At 41.9% G+C, this 21,304-nt stretch overlaps 1 pseudogene; it reads left to right on the top strand.

Moving 5' to 3' along the window:
- The first annotated feature begins 1,332 nt into the window (after positions 1-1,332).
- On the top strand, positions 1,333-2,263 carry LOC132509019 (dihydrofolate reductase-like; annotated as a pseudogene).
- Positions 2,264-21,304: the final 19,041 nt, after the last annotated feature.

A 21,304-nucleotide genomic window follows, 5' to 3' on the forward strand; every position in this document is an offset into this window, starting at 1 on the left:
ATGTAAGATGAAATTACAAAGAAGAAACTTGTAACCTTCCACCCCACAAATGGTTTTGTACTGACTTGGATATAGAAAGTTTGTTATTCGTTTTTTTCTTTATTTTATTTTTCAGATTTATTATTATTAATTTTTAAGTAAAGCCTTTTGGAGCAAAAATTAACCAACAAATGAAGCCAATGTACTGCTTTCCAACTCCTGTACCAACTTGGAGCTTTTTTGCCTTTTATACCCATTGCAAAAGCAGCTTACAAATCTTTTCTTTTTTTTTTAATTCCTGATTTAAAAGTTTTGAGGATCTACTAATTTATTGATTTAGTTAATATTATTAGCAAGCCCAAGAAGTTAGGGCCTGGAGGAATTTACAATCCAGTAGGGAAGATAAAACTAATACAAAGTGATTATAATGTATTCCAGAGCATGAGACTATATGCATCATACAGCAGTATAAAGAGGAAGGGACTAGGAGGATAGAAGAGATCTGAGTTCTGGTGTATGTTCCTTCATTTTCTAGGCTTGTGTTCCTGAATATACCCATTAACTGCTTCAAATCTCTCCTTACCTGTGGAAGGGGAGTATCATTTCTCCAACATTCTGACTCAGGGATATTGTAAGGATAAAATGAAAAAAGGAAAAAAAAGAATATGGAAGTAATTTGTACAATACACTTAAGAAGAGAGTTACTACCACAATTTGATTGGTGTTTCTGGGAGGGAGTGGCCATTTTTAACCAGGGTCATCAGAGGAGGGTTGGTGGAGACTGAGCCACTGAGGTGGTCAGTAACAAATGGGTAAGACTTTTTTACATGAAAGAGGAGGAAGACTGGAAATATTAGCTGGAAACAAACACACAGAAATGAAAAAGGTGGCGTGTAGAACTGGGTTAAAAAAAAACATGCCAAGACTCTTCAGAAAAATGGCCTTATTACATAAATTAATTTTCATTAGACTGATCCACAAGTATCGAGGACGTTGGTGAACTAAGTAAATAAATTGGATTGGAACCCACAGGTCATTCATTCACTCATCCATTCATATATTCGATAAATATGTGTTAAGCATCTGTTAGGTATCAGACACTCTACTCGGCGCTGAGTCTACAATGCCAAGTAAATAAATAAGATACAGTAAGTCCCCTACATACAAACCTTCAAGTTATGAACTTTCAAAATGTGAACGTGCGTTCGCATGTCCAATCACATAAGTTAGTTCACGTGTCTGGAGTACACTGTCACATGTGTGCATCCTCTACAAGTGGTTGTGCTTTTATGTACTTTACTGTACAGTACTGTATAGAGTACAGTAGTACAGTACCTTTATTTTAAGTGCAGGATGTCCAGAAGCAAGCGTAAAAACAGCGATGTTGTAGCTGGTACTGCTAAGAAGTACAAAGGGATAACAGTGGAAACAAAAGTAAAAATAATTGAGAGAGTGGAGTGAGGCGAAGAGATGGTGGACGTAGTTCATTCTTATAACATGAATCGTTCAACCACCGGCACGATTCTAAAGAACAAGAACAAGATCATGGAATGTGTGAAGTCTGCCATGCCGATGATGTCAACAATAATATAGAAGAAGCGTGGAAAAGTGATGGAGGAATTTCGCGCCAAGCTGGCGGGTAATCCCCGCGTCAGTGTGACACGCTAGCTGGGAAGTATTTTCTGCCGCTGTCGTGGTTCGTCCACTAAACTGCATGGTCGCTGTGTACATGGGCAGAACATGGGCATCGGCAAGAACAGGGACCTGCCCTGGCCCCTGCTCAGGAATGAATATAGGTATTTCCAGAGAATGACCACAACCTCTTCAGTAGAAGGTAAACAGAACTTGGTGATTATGGGTAGGAAAACCTGGTTCACCATTCATTCCAGAGAAGAATCGACCTTTAAGGGACAGAATTAACATAGTTCTCATTAGAGAACTCAAGGAACCTCCACAGGGAGCTCATTTTCTTGCCAAAAGTCTGGATGACGCCTTAAAACTTACTGAGCGACCAGAATTAACAAATAAAGTGGACATGGTTTGGATAGTGGCGGGCAGTTCTGCTTATAAGGAAGCCACGAACAAGCCAGGCCACCTTAGACTATTCGTGACAAGGATCATGCAGGAATTTGAAAGTGACACATTTTTTCCAAAAATTGATTTGGAAAAATATAAACTTATCCCAGAATATCCAGGTGTTCTTTCTGACGTCCAGGAGGAGAAAGGCATTAAGTACAAATTTGAAGTATATGAAAAGAATGATAAATGTGAAAGTGTTTTCTGATCTATTTCAAGCCTCCTCCTACACCCCCCCAAAATTATGTATTTTTTGTTATAGAGACTTTTGTTGATTTTAGATCCATGGATAATTATTTCTAAGCAAAGTACTTTTATTCCCCATTAATCTCAACTAGACTCTATCAGATACCATTTGTGAAACATTTCTTGCTGTAACTGCCTGAATACCCATCAGGGGTCAAGAATAGGTGACCAGCACCTGCCTAGGGCAGAATATCTACTAAGACAGCCCAAAGTGGGAGACTCCCCTGGTAGCATGAGTTGAAACAACCAGAGCCCATAGAGCTAGGAGCTAGGCAGATGGGTCCGAAGGTCAGAAATGGATTATAAACAGAAGAGCTAGCATTCAATTATTAAAATTAGATCAAAAGAGGGACTGTGGGGCTTCCCTGGTGGCGCAGTGATTGAGAGTCCGCCTGCCGATGCAGGGGACATGGGTTCGTGCCCCGGTCCGGGAAGATCCCACATGCCGCGGAGCGGCTGGGCCCGCGAGCCATGGCCGCTGAGCCTGCGCATCCGGAGCCTGTGCTCCGCAATGGGAGAGGCCACAACAGTGAGAGGCACGCGTACCGCAAAAAAAAAAAAAAAAAAAAAAGAGGGACTGTGAATTACTTTATATCACACTTCGGAAAAAAATTCTGTTCACTCAGACCAGGAGTCAATAAGTTGAAAACTCCAGGATATAGCAGCTCAATATCAAAAAAACAAACAACCGAATCCAAAAATGGGCAGAAGACCTAAAGAGACATTTCTCCAAAGAAGTTATACAGACTGCCAACAAACACATGAAAGGATGCTCAACATCACTAATCATTAGAGAAATGCAAATCAAAATGCAATGAGGTATTACCTCACACCAGTCAGAATGGCCATCATCAAAAAATCTACAAACAATAGTTGCTGGAGAGGGTGTGGAGAAAAGGGAACCCCCTTGCACTGTTTGTGGGAATGTAAATTGATACAGCCATTATGGAGAACAGTATGGAGGTTCCTTAAAAAACTAAAAGTAGAGCTACCGTATGACCCAGCAATCCCACTACTGGGCATATACCCTGAGAAAACCATAATCCAAAGAGTCATGTACCAAAACGTTCATTGCAGCTCTATTTATAATAGCCAGGACATGGAAGCAATCTAAGTGTCCATCGACAGATGAATGGATAAAGAAGATGTGGCACATATATACAATGGAATATTACTCAGCTATAAAAGGAAACGAAATTGAGATATTTGTAGTGAGGTGAATGGACCTAGAGACTGTCATGCAGAGTGAAGTAAGTCAGAAAGAGAAAAATAAATACCGTATGCTAACACATATATATGGAATCTAAAAAAAAAAAAGGTTCTGAAGAACGTAGGGACAGGACAGGAATAAAGACGCAGCCGTAGAGAAGGGACTTGAGGACACAGGGAAGGGGAAGGGTAAGCTGGGATGAAGTGAGAGAGTGGCATGGACATATATACACTACCAAATGTAAAATAGCTAGCTAGTGGGAAGCAGCCACATAGCACAGGGTGATCAGCTCCATGCTTTGTGATCAACTAGAGGGATGGGATAGGGAGGGTGGGAGGGAGACACAAGAGGGAGGGGATATGGGGCTATATGTATATGTATAGCTGATTCACTTTGTTATAAAGTAGAAACTAACACACCATTGTAAAGCAATTATACTCCAATAAACATGTTAATAAATAAATAAATAAATAAAGGTGGGGGAACTCCAGGATATTCCACAGGGATAGTAAAGAGGCAGGTATGAGACTACCATTTCGGTGGTTAAAGGAGAAGGTCTGAGACCTTAAAAAACTTTGTTTCTGATCTTCAGTGAGATTGCATGGGATGTTACAATGATAGAACAAGAATCGGCTGCTCTTTACAAAAAAGAATACTCTATTATCAAGCATAATGGCTAAAATTAAAAATTCAGAGGTAATAAATCGAGAATGAATATTGCTAGAAACCAAAATTAGTAAGTTAGAAACTAAATTTCACAGAATTAAAAAATGAAAATTAAGACATGTTTTACCCATCACGTTAGCAAAGATTTAGATTAAGTATCCAAAAAAAAAAAAAAGCATTTTCTGCCTTATAAATTGGTACAACCTTTTTAGAGTGTAAGTTAGCAACATGAATTAAAATTCAAACTATTCTGGGTTTGGACACAGAACTTCCACTTCTAGAAATTAATCCTGTACAAAGAAATGGACCCAAGAGTATTTGTTGGAACTTTTTTTTTCAAACTTGGAAACAGCCCAAATGTTGATTAATAAGAAATAACTAACCAATATGTCTATAAAATGTAACATCTGCAGCAGTTCAAAAGAATGAAGTACTGACAGAAAAATGCCAAAAATTGCTAAGTAAAGGAAACAAATTGCGTGTAATACTCAAAAATATTTAATAAATGTTCACGGTGGGGGGGAAAAAAAAAAGAGATGGAGAAACTTCTCAGTGTGCAGATGCAAGATCAGCATCAACGTCGAGTCCCGCTCAGCTTAATGCTGATTCAAGGGAAAGCTAAAAGCCTTTCTGAGGACTTGAAGAAGAAACACAGCAAAGAATCAGAGGGCACATCTTTTAATGTCAGCCATGGCTGGTTTCATCCGTTCAGGGCTAGAGCCGACCTTCACAATGTAAAAGTAAGTGGCAAGGCAGAGAATGCAGATTCGGTAGCTGCCAGGGAATTTCCTGAACTGCTTTGAGAAATTATTGATGAAGGCACGTATTGACCCGAGCAGGTTTTTAATGTGGATGAGACAGGACTGTACTGGAAGAGGATGCCAGACCAAGGTTACATCAGTGAGGAGGAAAAGTTGATGTCAGGCTATAAAGCAGCAAAGGATAGGCTAACTCTGTTGTTTGGTGGAAATGCTTCCGGTGATATGAAACTGAAGTGTCTCTTAGTTTATCATTCAGAGAACCCAAGAGCCCTTAAAACATAGCCAAGGGCTCTTTTCCTGTTGTGTGGAAGAGTAACCCCAAAGCCTGGGTTACCCAAGCCATTTTCCAGGACGGGTTTTTCCACCACTTTATCCCGGAGGTAGAGAAATATTGCTTGGAGACAGACATCCCATTCAACATTCTTTTGCTGCTCGACAGTGCTCCGGGCCACTCCCCATGCATGGACGACTTTCATCCCAACGTCAAAGTAGTGTATCTTCCACCGAATACTATGTCACTCAGCCAACCTATGGACCAGGGAGTTACAGCGACTTCCAAGAAATATTATTTACGTTACACTTTTCGTCAGGCAGTAAAGGCAAGTGACGAATCAGGAACAACCTTGTGACAATTTTGGAAGGACTATAACATCTACAAGGCTATAGAATCATTGACTTTGCTTGGCGTGAGGTTACGGCCGTCACCATGAATGGGGTTTGGAAGAAACTTTGCCCGCAATTTGTTCATGATTTTTGTGGATTTGAGAAGGTGGATGAGGAATCCAAAGAGGTCTTCAGCCACTTAGTGACCCTCAGCGAGAAGCCGTAGCTAGATCTGCAAGAGGACGACTTCATTGAACTCCTTGCTGTGCAACACGAGGGGCTTACTAATGAAGACCTGATGAGATTGGAGGGCCAGAGAAAGGACGAAGAGAGACAAGAGGAAGAAGAAGTAACTGAAGAACCGAAGAGATTCATGACACAGGAAATGGCAAGGGGATATTCTTTATTTGAGGAGGCACTGGTTTTGAGGCACAGGACCCGAACCTAGAACGGTACACAAAGGTTGCAGCAGACATTCAGAATGCAATCCAGTGCTACCATGTCATCTACGACGAGAATAAAAGAGCGACTTCCCAGACATCACTGGGTCATTTTTTTCAGAAGGGTGGAATTGAATCCAGCAAGGAACCAGACCTGTGCCATCACTGTCAGGCGTGAGTGAAATTGCAGCTTGCCCTCCATCTCCTGTTGCTGAAGATCCTTCAGCTCTACCATCTCACACCACCTCTCCCTCCGCCAGCCAGTAACTCTTCTTGCCTGTTCACTCGATGCCAGCCCCTGGATGCCAGCTGTTGTACTGGACTGCTGTATTTTCAAGGTAGTGTACTGTAAGATTAAAAATGTTTTCTTGGTTTTTTGTGTTTGTTTTTTATGTATGATTTGTGTGAAAAGTATTATAAACCTATTACAGTACAGTACTATATAGTGGGTTGTGTTAGTTGGGTACCTAGGCTAATTTCGTGGGACTTACGAACGCGCTCTCGGAAGGGAACTCCTTCTTATGTAGGGGACTTACTGTATCTGATTTTTTGGAGTTCACAGACTCCACTTCACAGGAGGGTTGTGGTGTCCCCTAGTGGCTGGGCCCTTGCAGTCACAGTTTTCCAGCCTGGAGCAAAGGAGCAATTAAAGCAAGACCCAGGTCAAATGCAGCTCCTCTTACAGCAGCTGCTGCCTCTGCTCAAGAACTGGAGGGAAGCTTCCAGAGTGGAAGTCAGGAAAAGAGGAGAAAGGAGAACCTGGCAGGGGAGAGGATAACAAGATAGAAGGGAGTTGGGCTCAGCAGGGTTGTAGCTCGCATTCCACCTACTGAGAGCAGATTGCTGGTTGCTTGCAGGTTTGCCCCAGTTCCACTGCTGCTTTGGGTATCTCCTCCTACAGTAGTAGCCACCTTTAAAGAAAAATCTTCCACAAAGACTACTCAGTTGTCAGACTTTGGTTCTTTGCTAAGGTTACCCTCACCAGCAAAAAAAAAGGGACAGAAACAAGAACAATTAAGTCCTCTCTCTCCCCAGAAGGATCTCTTCCTGATTTAGCTAAATTTACTTCTCTGGCTTCCCTGAGAATGAAGAGGAATGCTTCTTGTGAAACCCAAAGGGGAATCCACATGAAATTTTCATTGGCCTATTTTTATTAGTTAAATCACTTCAGAGACAGGTAACACTACATTCAATAGACTTTTTAAAAGAAAAGCAGGTATTGGTAATACATCTTAGATATATCTCAATAAAAAAAAGGTTTTAAACATTTGTTTTTTTTAAAAAGACTTTTGGCAAAAAATAAATAAACTGACCTCTGTATGCCTCAGTTTCTCGTCAGTAAAGTAGGGGATAATAATAGCACCTCCTGCGTGAGGATTACATGAATTGACTTTTGTAAAGCTCTTAGAACATATCTACAACTTACTCTATATACCGAGTAACTTCCATAAAGTGTTAGTTACTCTTTTCCTTATATTACCTCTTTCACCTGCTTGTTTCCTTGTATATTTTCTTCTTTCTTCTCAGCCCCAACTGTTGTGTTTGATCCCCAAGTGGTTGTCTTGTCTTTGAAATGATATAATCTGATTAGACATTACAAAGTGATAAAGTATAAGTGTTGGGGGCGCAAGGAGTTGTGTTTACAGAAATGAAATTAAATGCTTTGGAAAGACTTGACAAAAGCAAGTTAGAAAAAAAAAAAGCCGTCAAATGGCAGGTGTAAGAGACTCATAAAAACTGAGCATGATTCTACACTCAGTTTGTTTATAAAATGTCTTGTTCCCGCTTTATTTTAACAAACCCAAATTAGTAGTCATTGAGGATAGATCACCGGTGTAGAAGAAATTGGAGGCAGAACTGAATCAGAGGGCCCACACCCAAGTAAAAGACTTTGGCCCTGCAGGTAAACATAGAGTACATGAATAGATATAGAGGATACAGTGTATGTCTGTTCTTCTATTTAAATAATAGCACTTCCTGTGTGAGGATTACATGAATTGACTTTTGTAAAGCTCTTAGAACAATGCCAGATACATAGTAAAGTTCTAGAAAAGACCCAGGCAGGAGTCGGAGAAGCGAGTGCTCAAGCTGGCCACGGAAGGGTGAATACAAGTTTGCTGGATTGATAAGAATGAGGCAGGCTCGGGGGTGAGGAGGGGGTTGGGTTGGGGGGTCGGGAACGAGGTAGAGACGGCATCGTATATGAATAGTACAGCAAGTCATCCAGTTTGGCTAACCTTAAAGTACAAAGACAATGAAGATGCATAAGGGTAGACAGATAACCCAAGGCCAGATACGGCCCAGCTTTATTTAATAAGAAAAGGCATTTAGAGTTTATCTCATAGGTCAAAGCAAGACATGGAAAAATGTCAAATGTGGTAGTGACGTGATCAGATCTACATGCTAGGAAGATCATTCTGGTAGCGATGATGTGGGATGGATGTGCCAAAACTAGAAAAGGGAGATCAACAAGGAGTTATTGCAATAGCCTGAGCATGAGATGTTGAGGCCTAAACTAGGGCAGTGGCAGGGTGGGCCCACCACTCTGGTCGTGGTGTTTGTTTCATGGATGGGCACATAGCCCTTCTGGGATATTGGTAGTATGGGAGAAGTTTGCTGTGTGCTTCAGGGAAAGTAGTTTCTTTCTATGCAGGTGGACATGAACAGAGAAGCATGAAGCCCTAATTGTGGTTGACAATCGTTTGACAGCCATGAGCTAGAGTGACCTTGTAATTTATCATCCCAAACTAGATCACCTTTGAATGATAGTGCTATAAATAGTTGTGTTAGGACAATAGATGTAACTGGGAGTGTCCTGGCCAACCAGGACACATAACGCACCAACTGAAACCGTGCACCTCAGATTGGGACTTGAACCCATGCGGCTGGGACTCGAACCCAGCCAAAACCCACAGTCTTCCAGCTGAGATCACACACCTGGTTTTAGGACTTAATGAAGCTCAGGTTCTTGATGTCTCATCGCAGAAAGAATTCAGTGAGACACAAAGTGATCGGTAAGAAGTGGATTTATTTAGAGAGAAACACACTCCACAGAATGTGGGCCATCTCAGAAGGTGAGAAAGGCACCAGGGTATGGGGTTGTCAGTTTTTATAGGGGTGGGTAATTTCACAGGCTAATGAGTGGGAGGAGTATTCCAGCTATTTTAGGAAGGGGCGGGGATTTAAAGGAATTGGGCCACTGCCCACTTTTTGATCTTTATGGTCGGTCTTGGAACTGTCATGGCTCCTGTGGGTGTGTCATTTAGCTTGCTGATGTGAGGCTCAAGGTCGAGTGGAAGTTGTCTGCCATCTTGGATCCATTTGGTTCTAATCAGTTTAAGTCATGTCCTCGGGCTGTGTCATTCTCTCAAAGGTTGTGCCCTGCCTCCTTCCCTCCTGTTTCACGACCATTAGAAGACATGGCCTGAGGATGCAGCAAACACCCCTGAAAGCTACAAGGAGGTCAAAAAGAAATTGAGTCCTTAATCAAACTTCATTTGAAGTTTACCCCATCTCTGAAATTTTTATTTATGAAGTAAAAATTCCCTTTATTTTCATTTCTATTTAATTTTGTTTTTTAAAGTGTAAGCATTTAAAAAGTAGAAAGAATAGTATAATGAGACCTCATAGCCCCTAAATCCAGATTCAACAATTGTCAAGATTCTACCACAATACTCTCTCTAGGGACTTCCCTGGCGGTCCAGTAGTTAGGACTCTGTGCTTCCATTGCCAAGGGCATGGGCTTGATCCCTGGTCGGGGAATTAAGATCCCACACACATACACACAAAAAGTACTCTATTTTCCTTTCCTGGATGAAGTATTTTAAAGCAAACAAAGATACCATTTCATCTCACCCTGAATATTTCAGTATATTTCCTGCTAAATATGGACGTTTTCTAACATATCACACCATTGAGACATCTAATAAAAATTGATAACTTTTTTTGTCATCTAATATCCAGTTATACCCAAATTTCTCTCGTCGTTACGAAAAACGTGTAAATAGCTGATTTGTTCACGTCAGGATCCAAACGAAGTCCGCACACCACAGTTGATTTTTATGTCACATTCGTCTCATTTAGTCACAAAAATTCCTTTTCCCACATTTTTTCATGCCACTTGCTGCCAAACCCAACTACGTGTGACCGACGCACAGCGAGGCCAAAGAAACCAGAACATTGGAGTTTGGAGCAGAGAAAGGTTTATTACAGGGGCCAAGCAAGGAAAACAGGTGTCTTGTACTCAAAAACTCTGAACTCCCCAGTAGTTTTGGGGGAAGAGTTTTTATAGGCAAGATTTGGGGGGTGGGCTGCAGGGTGTGTGACTTTCTTCTGATTGGTTGGTGGTGAGGTAACAGGGTGGTGTTCCAGGAATAATTCTCCACGTGGGTGGGGGCCTTAATTCCTGAAGAAGAACTCAAAGATATTGTTATGCATATCTCTTGAGGAGGAACAAGGACTCGACTGCTTTTCCTTTGTTTCTGTATTCCCTTGTTACCGAAACAAATTTGTATCTTCTGGCCAGTCTACTGTACTGACACTGGGCTGTGGTGAAGGAAAGTACCGGTGTTTATTGTAAGGCACCAGGCAAGGAGCATGGGGCAGCAAATGCTCAAATTACCTGAACTCCCCAATGGGAGGGACAAGAGCTAGAAGTCAGGAGAGAATGGGGCTATGGAAACCAAGAAAATTTCAAAAGGGATGAAATAGTGAGAAATGCCAGATACCTACAGGTAAGGAAAAAAGGTTCCCATTGAATGTGGCAAGTAGGTGGTTGCTGGTGGACTCTCATCCAGACTAGATAGTCATCACCACCCACACCACATTCTAGAATATTCTAAAGAATATCCTTTTTAAAAAAGTATAAAAGCAGTAAATCCTATTTCTCTGTGTATTGATATCAGACAATTTATATAGCAGGAAGAGAAGGGAAAACTAGCTAACTTGGATTTTATCATCGATCAGATGATTAGGTTTTTAAAATGACTGTTACTCTGTGATCACCTGGGTATTTTCTTAAATGTTCATCCTTCAGAACTTAAGTAGGATGACAATGAACTGCTCTGCCTTCTCCTTAATAATATTCACTGCACTACCGATAACAAGAAAATACAGCTGAAGAGTGATTTCAGCACTGTATTTCTAATCTTACAGGAGATTTTAAAAACAAAGAAGTGAGTCTAAAGGGAATCACTAGGGGATAAGCCAAACAAAAACGTGTTTTCATTTTTTAACTTCAACATGTATTTTCAGTTGACTGACTTCAATAGCGGGAAAGCTGGGTGTAGCCTATGTCAAAGGCAGAAAGGTAAGTGCCCTTCATGGAGGGGTCCACTGTCTCATCGTGGAAAAGCGGTATCAGCATCATGTAGATTTGTCTACAACGGTCCCCCAGAGCAGTATCTGCAGCTCAGGTGCCAGCTAGAGATAATCCCATGAAAGAAAACCTGGCACCAGTCCCCATATGTTATTTTCTGGATCCAATTTACATTTTGTGCTTTTGTCTAGCGGAGCCAAGACAGCATAAACAATGCCAAACCCGGTATTCTGATTATTTTCAGGCTGATTGAATTTGGCGCATGACATGGTTTTATCTAATTAACCAACATGTGGTACAAAACAAAACAAATTTGAAATGGAAAGCTCTTTCTGCCTTTATTGAGAGACTGAGGTGAATATATAATTATTTTGTCCTTGTCTCTCAGCCAAAATTATAGTTGAGAAAGGAGGCCTTTTTCTACTAGATAGCAAAACAAGTTCTGTGTATTACTTATCTATTATAATGAAAATTTATTGTGTTTTACATTTTCCCAAATCCAGCCCTTCCCATGTCCCTCTTGGTCCCCAAAGGAGGAGAAATGTGTGGAAGATATGCTCCTAATTGTGGTACGATAAGATATATATTTGGTCTTTATTCCTGGTTCCTGGCACAAAGCTCCTAAAACCCTTGGAATTTCCAGCAAGGAGTGCCTTCTGTTATTCCTAAGGAGCTCCTTAAGAGTACCTCTGAGTTTAAGCTAAGGAGGTGACTTAGGGTGGGGTCCCTGGGTAGCCTTAGGATGGGGATAGTCAAAGGGATCCGAAGTTTGAAATGTTCAGCCCCACCCGCCAAACTCTAGGAAGGAGAAGAGGGTGGCCTGCAGATTAAGCTCCATTAAACCTCCTAAGAGAGGAGATGTGAGTTTCCACGTTGGTGAACTCATCCACGTGCCTGGAAGGTGGTGCCCACCCCAGCTCCAAGGGAACAGTGTAAGGCCAACTGGCCCGAGGCAGGGGAACACGATCAGATTCACAGGTTGCATCAGACCGAAATTCTCCGGACCACCCAGTTCCAGAAACTGCCCTGGAGACATTCCGGACCACCCAGTTCCAGGAACTGACCTGGAGACATTCCGGACCACCCAGTTCCAGGAACTGACCTGGGGGCTTTGAACCCAGCCCAGCCTTCCCGCCTTTCGAGGGGCGGGACCAACGGTCCCCCAGGATACCTGAAAAGACCCCCAAATAAGGAATACCCTGCGCCCTCCCAGATTCACCACACCCCTTTCCCTTCTTCCCCTATAAAATCTTGCCCAACCCTCGCCCGGGTGCGACTTCTCTGGCCCCTTTCTCTCGGACCAGTGAACCTCGCCCGGGAGCGCTCCCTAATAAAGCTCACCTGAAGCTTTCCTCTGTTTCGCGGTGCCGTTTGTTAAGATCGGACCTTACAAACAGAAGCTCCTACACTGGAGACTCTTACAGAACTTACCCTGTTGAAACTGAACGGTACCCTGTGGGGCTCCTGGGCACAAAAGCCTTTCTGTGTCCCCCATTTTTTGATAACAGGAAATAAGCTTCATTCCGCCGTAATGAACTTTCCTGAGTTCCAAACTGACAGGTTCAAACAGTTGCTAATTAAAGGGGGGGCGGGGCAGGGGCTTCCCTGGTGGCGCAGTGGTTGAGAGTCCGCCTGCGGATGCAGCGGACGCGGGTTCGTGCCCCGGTCCGGGAAGATCCCACATGCCGCGGAGCGGCTGGGCCCGTGAGCCATGGCCGCTGAGCCTGCGCGTCCGGAGCCTGTGCTCTGCAACGGGACAGGCCACAACAGGGAGAAGCCCGCATACGGCAAAAAAAAAAAAAAAAAAGGGGATGCAGAGACCAGGGAGGAACAGCCAAGAAACAATAGTGCAGCCTTGGGGCATGGTCCTAGTTTCCACTCAAGAGATACACATAATGATATCTTTGAGCTGTTTTGCAGATACTGAAACCCCCTCCAGGTGGGAGACGTTAACTGTATGCTGCCCACAAGCACAGCAGACCCCAGGCTGGTTGGAACCAGGAGGTTGATGTACTGATTCTCACTTACCTCACCACCAACCCATCAGAAGAAGGTCCACGTGCTGATCACACCCTCTTTGAACCATTACTATAAACTCCTCACTCCCCCCTCCAGGTCGGGACACACAGTTCTGAGGGTATTAGCCCACTGTGGCTCCCTTTGCCTGGCAAAGCAATAAAGCTATTCTTTTCTACTTCACCCAAAACTGTGTCTCCGAGATTTAAATCAGTGTTGGGGTACAGAGGCCGGATTTGGCTTCATTATCACCTCTTCATCTGGCTGTTCATCTGTATCAGTTGTAATATCCTTTATAATAAACTGGTTAACGTAAGTGTTTCTCTGAGTTCTGTGAGTCTCTCTAGCAAATAAATCAAACCCATAGAGAGGGTTGTGGGAACCCCCAATTTATAGCCAGTCAGTCAGAAGCAAAGGTCACCTGAACTTGCGTCCGGGGGCTGTCGGTACAGTCTTGAGGGACTAAGCCCTTAACCTGTGAGATCTCACCCTATCACCAGGTAGTGTAAGAATTGAATTTAACTGTAGGATACCTAGCTGGTGTCATGGAATTGTTTGGTGTGGGGAAACCCTTCTCTCTCTCTCAAACACACACACACACACACACACACACACAATTGGTGGCCCGAAGTGTCAGAAGTGATGTATTCTGTGTGAACAAAGATAAACAAACAGTGTTGCTCACCACCCAGTTCTACAACGGTTAAGTAGAGGGACAGTGCACTCAGAGAGGAAATTAAGACAAGATGAGGCACTCTGCTTTGGACAAGCAGGCACCTTAGATAGTTAGATGCATATCACAAGAAGAATTTTAATGACCTCAGACTCTTACATCTTCCCATATATAGAAAAGCATTAAAATCGTTAACTTGAGTTAGCTGTTCTTTGTGGTTAGCAGTTATCTTTTACCAAGATGTATGTTTGATTGCATGTATTTCCTAGCCAAAAAATCATATATAAACTGGCTTTGAAAAGCAGCAGGACCCTGTGGTCCTTCCCCCCAATGTCCTCTGCCTGCCTTTGTCTGTGGAAAAACTTTAGCCAAAGAATAAGTTTAATCAGAGAAATGAGAAACTGCAGAAACAAAGGAAAACAGTCCAACAAGACTAAATAATAATAGTTTAGTCATTAAGCATAGTCAAAGACGTTTAGTTCCTCTTCATGGGTTATAGGTAACATTCTGAGCCCTATCCTGTGAGCCGTCTTATAGATACCGAAACCCCCATCAGGTGAAAGAAGTTAACTACATGATGACCAGACTGTAGCCATGACATAAGCTGCCACAATGCCAAGAATTGGCCTTAAGGAAATGAGCACAAACCGACCCTGGAACTGAAGATTAACTGTACTTAAAACAATCAAGATGATGCTGGTCAGACCACCGCATGACCAGTTTCAAGATGACTGTCAGAGCTGACTGGGCTGTTTCTGCATGGAGCCCCCTCCTCCCGTCTATAAAAGCTCTTGTATGCTGATTATTGGGGTGGGGTGGGGTAATTGACCTTTGGACAGGAGTCCATCCCCCCTCCCCTCCCCCACCCCCATTGCCGGCATCTGAAATAAAACAAATTTTCCTTTTCACAAACCTTGCCCCTTTATTGGCTTCTGAGTGGTGAGTAGCCAGACCCACTTTTGGTTACAGCTTCTCTACCTCTTTGGAGGAGTTTCCTCAACGCTAACAGTGGCTGTCTCTTGGCTATAGTCTTCCGCAGGACGCTGAATAAAACTTGATGAAATAAAATTCATATTTTATGCAAGATAAGAACATTTTAAACCTAAAATTTGTGCCTTTTCCATCCCCTTTCATGTGTATTGTGTAACTGCATTAAGCAAACCTCCTCAGGAGATAACATTCCTTCTTAATCTTGTAAAGGGCCATGATGACCCCATGACCCACTACTCACTTTGTAGTGTAGATCTGAATTGTGTGAACTGTTAATAATACCTCATTTAACCCTTTGTCTCAAAAACTTGTATAACTGTGTTTTGAGCTCTAACTGGGTGTGGGGTGGAGTCCTCAGAGCTTTCTGAAAGACTTTGTCTCCTGGGTTATAATCCTCGGGTTGTCTCAAATAAAATTTTCCATTTTCTTCCTTATGTCAACTATTGATTAATTTTTTGTTGACAAACTCACATCTCTTATGTTGTATGTCTTTAGGTCAACATCCGTGTGAGTGGCAAAGGAGAAACAGGACTGTGTTTTTCCTTTTACTAATAAGCACATGAGCTCGTAGGGGAGCAGAATTTGCCACCCCAAAATATGTCTCTTTGGCATATTAAATATTTTAAGCTGGTCATTTTCTAAGAGTAGACATGGGAAAAACTCTGAAAACCAAGTAGGTGGTACCATTTTGTGAGAGATATTTACATTTGTAAGGGAAATCTCCATTTGAAAGGGTGTCTCCCTCCATACCAGGAAGAGAAAGATGCTCAGATCTCTAGGAGGTCTTATCAGTGGGGAAGGAAATGACTTAAATCTGCATCAAAATCACCCTTGTTTACTGTGCTTTTCCTGGTAACCTCCCACAACTGACTATCCCCACTCTCTACATATTCTTTTTTTATAAATTTATTTATTTATTTATTTTTGGCTGCGTTGGGTCTTTGTTGCTGTGCACAGCTTTTCTCTGGTTGCATCGAGCAGGGGCTACTCTTTGTTGCAGTGCGCGGGCTTCTCATTGCAGTGGCTTCTCTTGTTGTGGAGCATGGGCTCTAGGTGCATGGGCTTCAGTAGTTGCAGCACGCGGCTCAGTAGTTCTGGCTCGCGGGCTCTAGAGCTTAGGCTCAGTATTTGTGGCACACAGGCTTAGTTGCTCTGTGGCATGTGGGATCTTCCCGGACCAGGGCTCGAACCTGTGTCCCCTGCATTGGCAGGAGGATTCTTAACCACTGTGCCACCAGGGAAGTCCTACATTTTCTTTTGTCTTTAGCTGAGGATGATATTTAAGGTGAGGACTTCGGTCATTTTGACAAGTTATTCAGTTTTCTTTAGCCTCTCCTATGTGTACATGTTATTAAGCTTTGTTTTATTTTCTCCTGTTAACCTCTTTCACGTCAACTTAATTCTTAGACCAGCTAGAAGAACCTAGAAGGGTAGAAGAAAATTTCTTCCTCCCTAACAGGCTGTTTGTTAAAAAAAAAACCCTCAAAATTGGATAAGAGAGTCTATCATATTTTGAAGAAGAATGTTAAGCAAAGTAAAAGTTCAGCTATCAATTGAGGGCTGTAATTCTTCCATCCTTACTATATCATAAATGGTGGTCGGAAAGCAGGTGTAAGCAGATAGGGTAAGGGGTCCCCGCAGAAAGAGAACCAGGCATGGCTTTCTTGACAGAAGAGGAGTCATTTTGGCCTAAGCCCTTTTGTGAGATCTAAGCCTGGCCACAATGCTTGCCTTTGAGTTGGTCTCAGTAACTAATGATCTTAAGGGAAGTGAGGGAAAGCAGGAAAGGAAAAGTAGTCAAGAAACAATATTTCAGTGATATAACAGAGCCCTAGGATATACACAACAATCTGATGCGTGTCTTTGAGTTCTGCAGGAACTAAGGCCCCTGACCCAGGTGGAGGATGGAATGATAATGTTGACCCTCATGACTTCAATCAACTAAAGCTTGGATTCTGTCGACCTTTGCCCAATTCTATGCTGAATTCTCCACCACCCAAGTCCCTTCATGAATACATGTGACCTTAGCTTAAAATATCCCCAATTTTTCTGTTTGGGGAGACACTGCTTTGGGAAAGATCCCCGGTGTTTTCTTTACTTGCTACAATTAATGATAAATCCTTCCTTCTCCTGCTTTTTGCCTTGGTTGTGTCTTTTGGCTCGACATCCACCAAGAGGTAATCCCAGTTTTTCGGGTAATGCAGGCATTGCATTTATATTCATCTAGAATTGCTTCAGAATGTCTCACACAATGGTGAGTACAGTGGTACTCAGTTAAGTGTTGTTTCCTGTTGACGGCAGCAATAACACCGTTAGAGCAGGAAGTGGTACGTAGCCACAGTTTTTTAAGAGAGAAGAACTAGTCTCTAAAATGATGCTAAAAAAATAAAATGTATTTAAACATAACTTTTCTAGACTGGGGGGAGCCATAGTCTGGGGGTAACTTGGTTGGCATAGCCATGATGGATGGTGAGGTCTGGGTTTAGTGTGTGTGATGGGGTCGGGGTGATGGGAGCTCAACCAATGCAACCCGAGTGCTGTGAGGCTGAGGAGATGACCCACATGGTGAAGAGTTTGGTTATATGGAGTAGATTGAGCAAATAAGTAAATGTCTCAAAGATAAGGGAAATCAGGTTATTAATTTTTGAAGGTACAGATCTGAGAAAGGGAAGATTTAAAAAATCCTGTGGTATTTGATTGGAACTAGTGTAAACTCATAGTTTTACATTTATACCAATGTCTAACTGTGTTAGTTTCCTATTGCTGCTGTAACAAATTACCTCAAACTTAGTGTCCTAAAACAACATCTATTTATCAGCTCATAGTTCTGTAGGTCAGAAATCCAAGAGGGCTTGGCTGGGTTCTATGCTCAGGGGATCACAAGACCAAAATCTAGGTGTCATCAGGCTGGGCTCTTATCTACGCTCTGGGAAAAAGATCTGCTTCATTCGCGTTCTTGGTAGAATCTAGTTGCTTGTAGTTGTAGGACTGAGGTCCCTGTTTTCTTTCTGGCTGTCAGCCAGAACCATGCTCAGCTACTTGAGGTCACCTGCATTCTTCAACATGTTGTACCACCATGTTCAAGCCAGCAACAGTATGTTCAAACCTCTTGTGCTTCAAATCTCTAACTTCCCTTCCTCCATCTGGAGAAAATCTCCTCTTCTAAAGGACTCACCTGAATAGGCCAGGCTTACCTGAATAATCATAAGGTCAAATGATATAAGACTATAATTATATCTATAAAATCCCTTCACAGCAGAACCTACATTAATGTTTGATTGAATAAATGAGAGACAAGAATCTTAGGGAGGCTACCCCAGAATTCTGTCTACTATACTGTTAAAAAAAATGATTAAAGAAGACAATTTAGATCATATGAACAAACTTTATTTAACACTTCATGAAGTGGACAGTCTCTGTTTGGAGAACTGCAAAATGGGGTGGGAGCCAGGAAGCTTCTGTAGAATAAAGAGCAAGGAAGAGAAAAATAGAAAATATCTGGCTGGCTGGGGCCACAGAGTCAATCTTGCTTGGGGTGAGAAGGAACAAAGAAATAAGTATAGAGCCCAGAGTTGGCTTGGAGTGGGGATTGGCAACTGGATACACTGCATTTCTGGTCAAGCAGAGCATTTACAGGGACATGAAATTTATCTAAGTTTTGGTTTGCTGACATGGCACCCCGGACAGCTCTGTCTGGGTCTAGAAAATTATTTCAACAATACTATCTATTTATCAATGGGTCAATAAACATCTATATCAATAGATATAAAAATAGAGATATGTGTATGTGTATATGTATATTTCCTATTTATGTCTTCTGAAAGAGCCTAGAAGCAATGATATCTCAGGAAAAATAAGCACAACTTGCACCCAGTGTTGGTTTCTAAATACCATTCCCCACGAAAAGGAAACAGATCTCTTTGGAGGAATGGATAATTTCTCAGAAGGAAAAGTATGAGATAAGCCTGAAACATCTTGAACCAGAAAGTAAGGAAGTGCTCAGAAAATGATGGGACATGTCAAAAGGAGAGAGGAGCTAGCATGAAGGGTCTCTCACTGGCCAAACATGACAAAATAAATGAAAGTAATGGATTATAACCCATTGAACAAATAAATATCCATGAGTCCATATTTGTATAAATGAATACATAGGGGAAGAGAGACAGCTCTTCCTTAAGGTGGAATGTCACCCAATAAATGTTGAAGGAATGATGGAGTTAGAAATAACTATGTTGCAATCATAAATGATTCAGGCAGGAAACATCAATGGATGATCAGACCACTGGGTAAAAGCTTGATGAAGAATAGGATACTTACATAGTCTCAAAGTATTTCTTCATAAATTGCATATCAGTTACTTATTAATTATTCATTAACTATACAGCTGAGAAACCCAGCATGTACCATCTTAACCAAGCAATGATAGTTAGCGTTGTCAATAATGGGACGTACTGCCATCATGTGTTTCCTAATATGATACACTGAGAAAAACAGAGCATCTCTGCTGTGGTATTCCTGCCAAAATGCATAGTTTTATTTAATTCTTGAGGTGACATCAGAGAAACCTTTGCAAAGAACACAGCAAAGTTACTGGCCTGCACTCTTCAAAAATGTCAAGGTCATTAGAGACAAGGAAAAATTGGGAACATTTCCAGCTTGAGAAAGATCAGAGACAGGACAACTAAAAGGTCCTAGATTGGATCCTGGATAATAAAGACAAAAAAGGAAAAGGAGGAAAGAAGACTGCTTTTTGTCTGTTTTGTTATGAAGGACTCTTGGGGACAACTAGCAAAATCTGCATGGAATCTTGTGGCTTAGATAGTAGTATGTATCAATGTTAATATCTTGATTTTTATGAGTATACTATGGTTATGTAGAAGAGTGTCTTTATTTTTAGGAAATGCACACTGAGGTATTTAGGTGTAATGGGGCTATAAGTCTACAACTTACCCTCAATTAGCAAAAAAAATTTTTTTAACCCTGTTGTGAGTTGAATTGTGTCCCCCAAAGAGATATGTTGAAGACCTAAATCTGTACATGTGAATATGACATTATTTGGAAATGGGGCCTTTGCAGAGGTAATCAGGTTAAAGTGAGGTCATATTGGATTAAGGTGGGCCTTAAATATAATGACCAGTGTCCTTACAGGGAGAGAAAGATTTGGAGACATAAGGACACACAAGAATGAAGGCCAAGTGATGGCAGAGGCAGAGACTGAAGTTTGGCAGCTATAAGCCAAGAGACGCCAAGGATTTCTAACAAACACCAGAAGCTAGATGACAAACATGGAACAGATTCTCCCTCAGAATCCCCAGAAGGAACCTGCTCTGCCATTTTGTTATGGCAGTCCTAGGAAACTAATACAAACCTTTTGTTTGCTTGCTATTAACATCAGCATCTTATATACATGATTTTCTGGACTTAAGTGTTCTAAAAGAGCCACTGAAAGAGATATATGAGAATGTGTTGCAATGTACATCTAAGAAAAATGTGTCATTTTTCTATGTACATATCTTTCATTCACTTACCTGCAGGAAACTTGCAAGTGATGTCAGTGTATTTGCTTTGGTTTGAATGTTTGTGTCCCCCACCCCAGATTCATGTTTAAATCTTAACCCCCAAAGGTGATGGTTATTAGGAGGTAGGGCCTTTCGGAGGTGATTAGGTAACAAGGGTGGAGCCCTCATGAATGGGATTAGTGCCTTTATAAAAGAGATTCCTCAGAACACCTTAGCTCAATCTGCTGTGTGAGGTTACAACAAAAAGCCTGTGACCCAGAGGAAGGTCCTCACCCAACTGTGCTGGTGTCCTGATCTCAGACTTCCATCCTCCAGAACTTTGAGCAATAAATTTCTAATGTTGGTCTGCAAGGCAGAAATAGAGACACAGATGTAGAGAACCAACGTATGGACACCAAGGGGGGAAAGTGGCGGGGGTAGTGGTGATGGTGGGATGAATTGGGAGATTGGGATTGACATACATACACTAATATGTATAAAATAGATAACTAATAAGAACATGCTGTATAAAAAAATAAATAAAATTCAAAAAATAATAAATAAATAAATTTCTGTTGTTTATAAGCCACTCGGTGTGTGGTATTTGTAGCAGCCTGTATAGCAGCCTTGTATATGTAGCAGCCTGAATGGACTAAAACAATATCTTTAACCCTCATTTCCTTGCTGGATAGTATCTCCTTTAAAATACCCAATATGGGACTTCCCTGGTGGTCCAGTCGGTATCACGTTCCCAATACAGCGGGCCCGGGTTTTGATCCCTGGTCAGGGAACTAGATCTCACATGCTGCAACTAAGAGTCCTCATGTCA

Source organism: Lagenorhynchus albirostris, chromosome 18 (genome assembly GCF_949774975.1).
Source record: "Lagenorhynchus albirostris chromosome 18, mLagAlb1.1, whole genome shotgun sequence".
Classification (NCBI taxonomy): Eukaryota; Metazoa; Chordata; class Mammalia; order Artiodactyla; family Delphinidae; genus Lagenorhynchus; species Lagenorhynchus albirostris.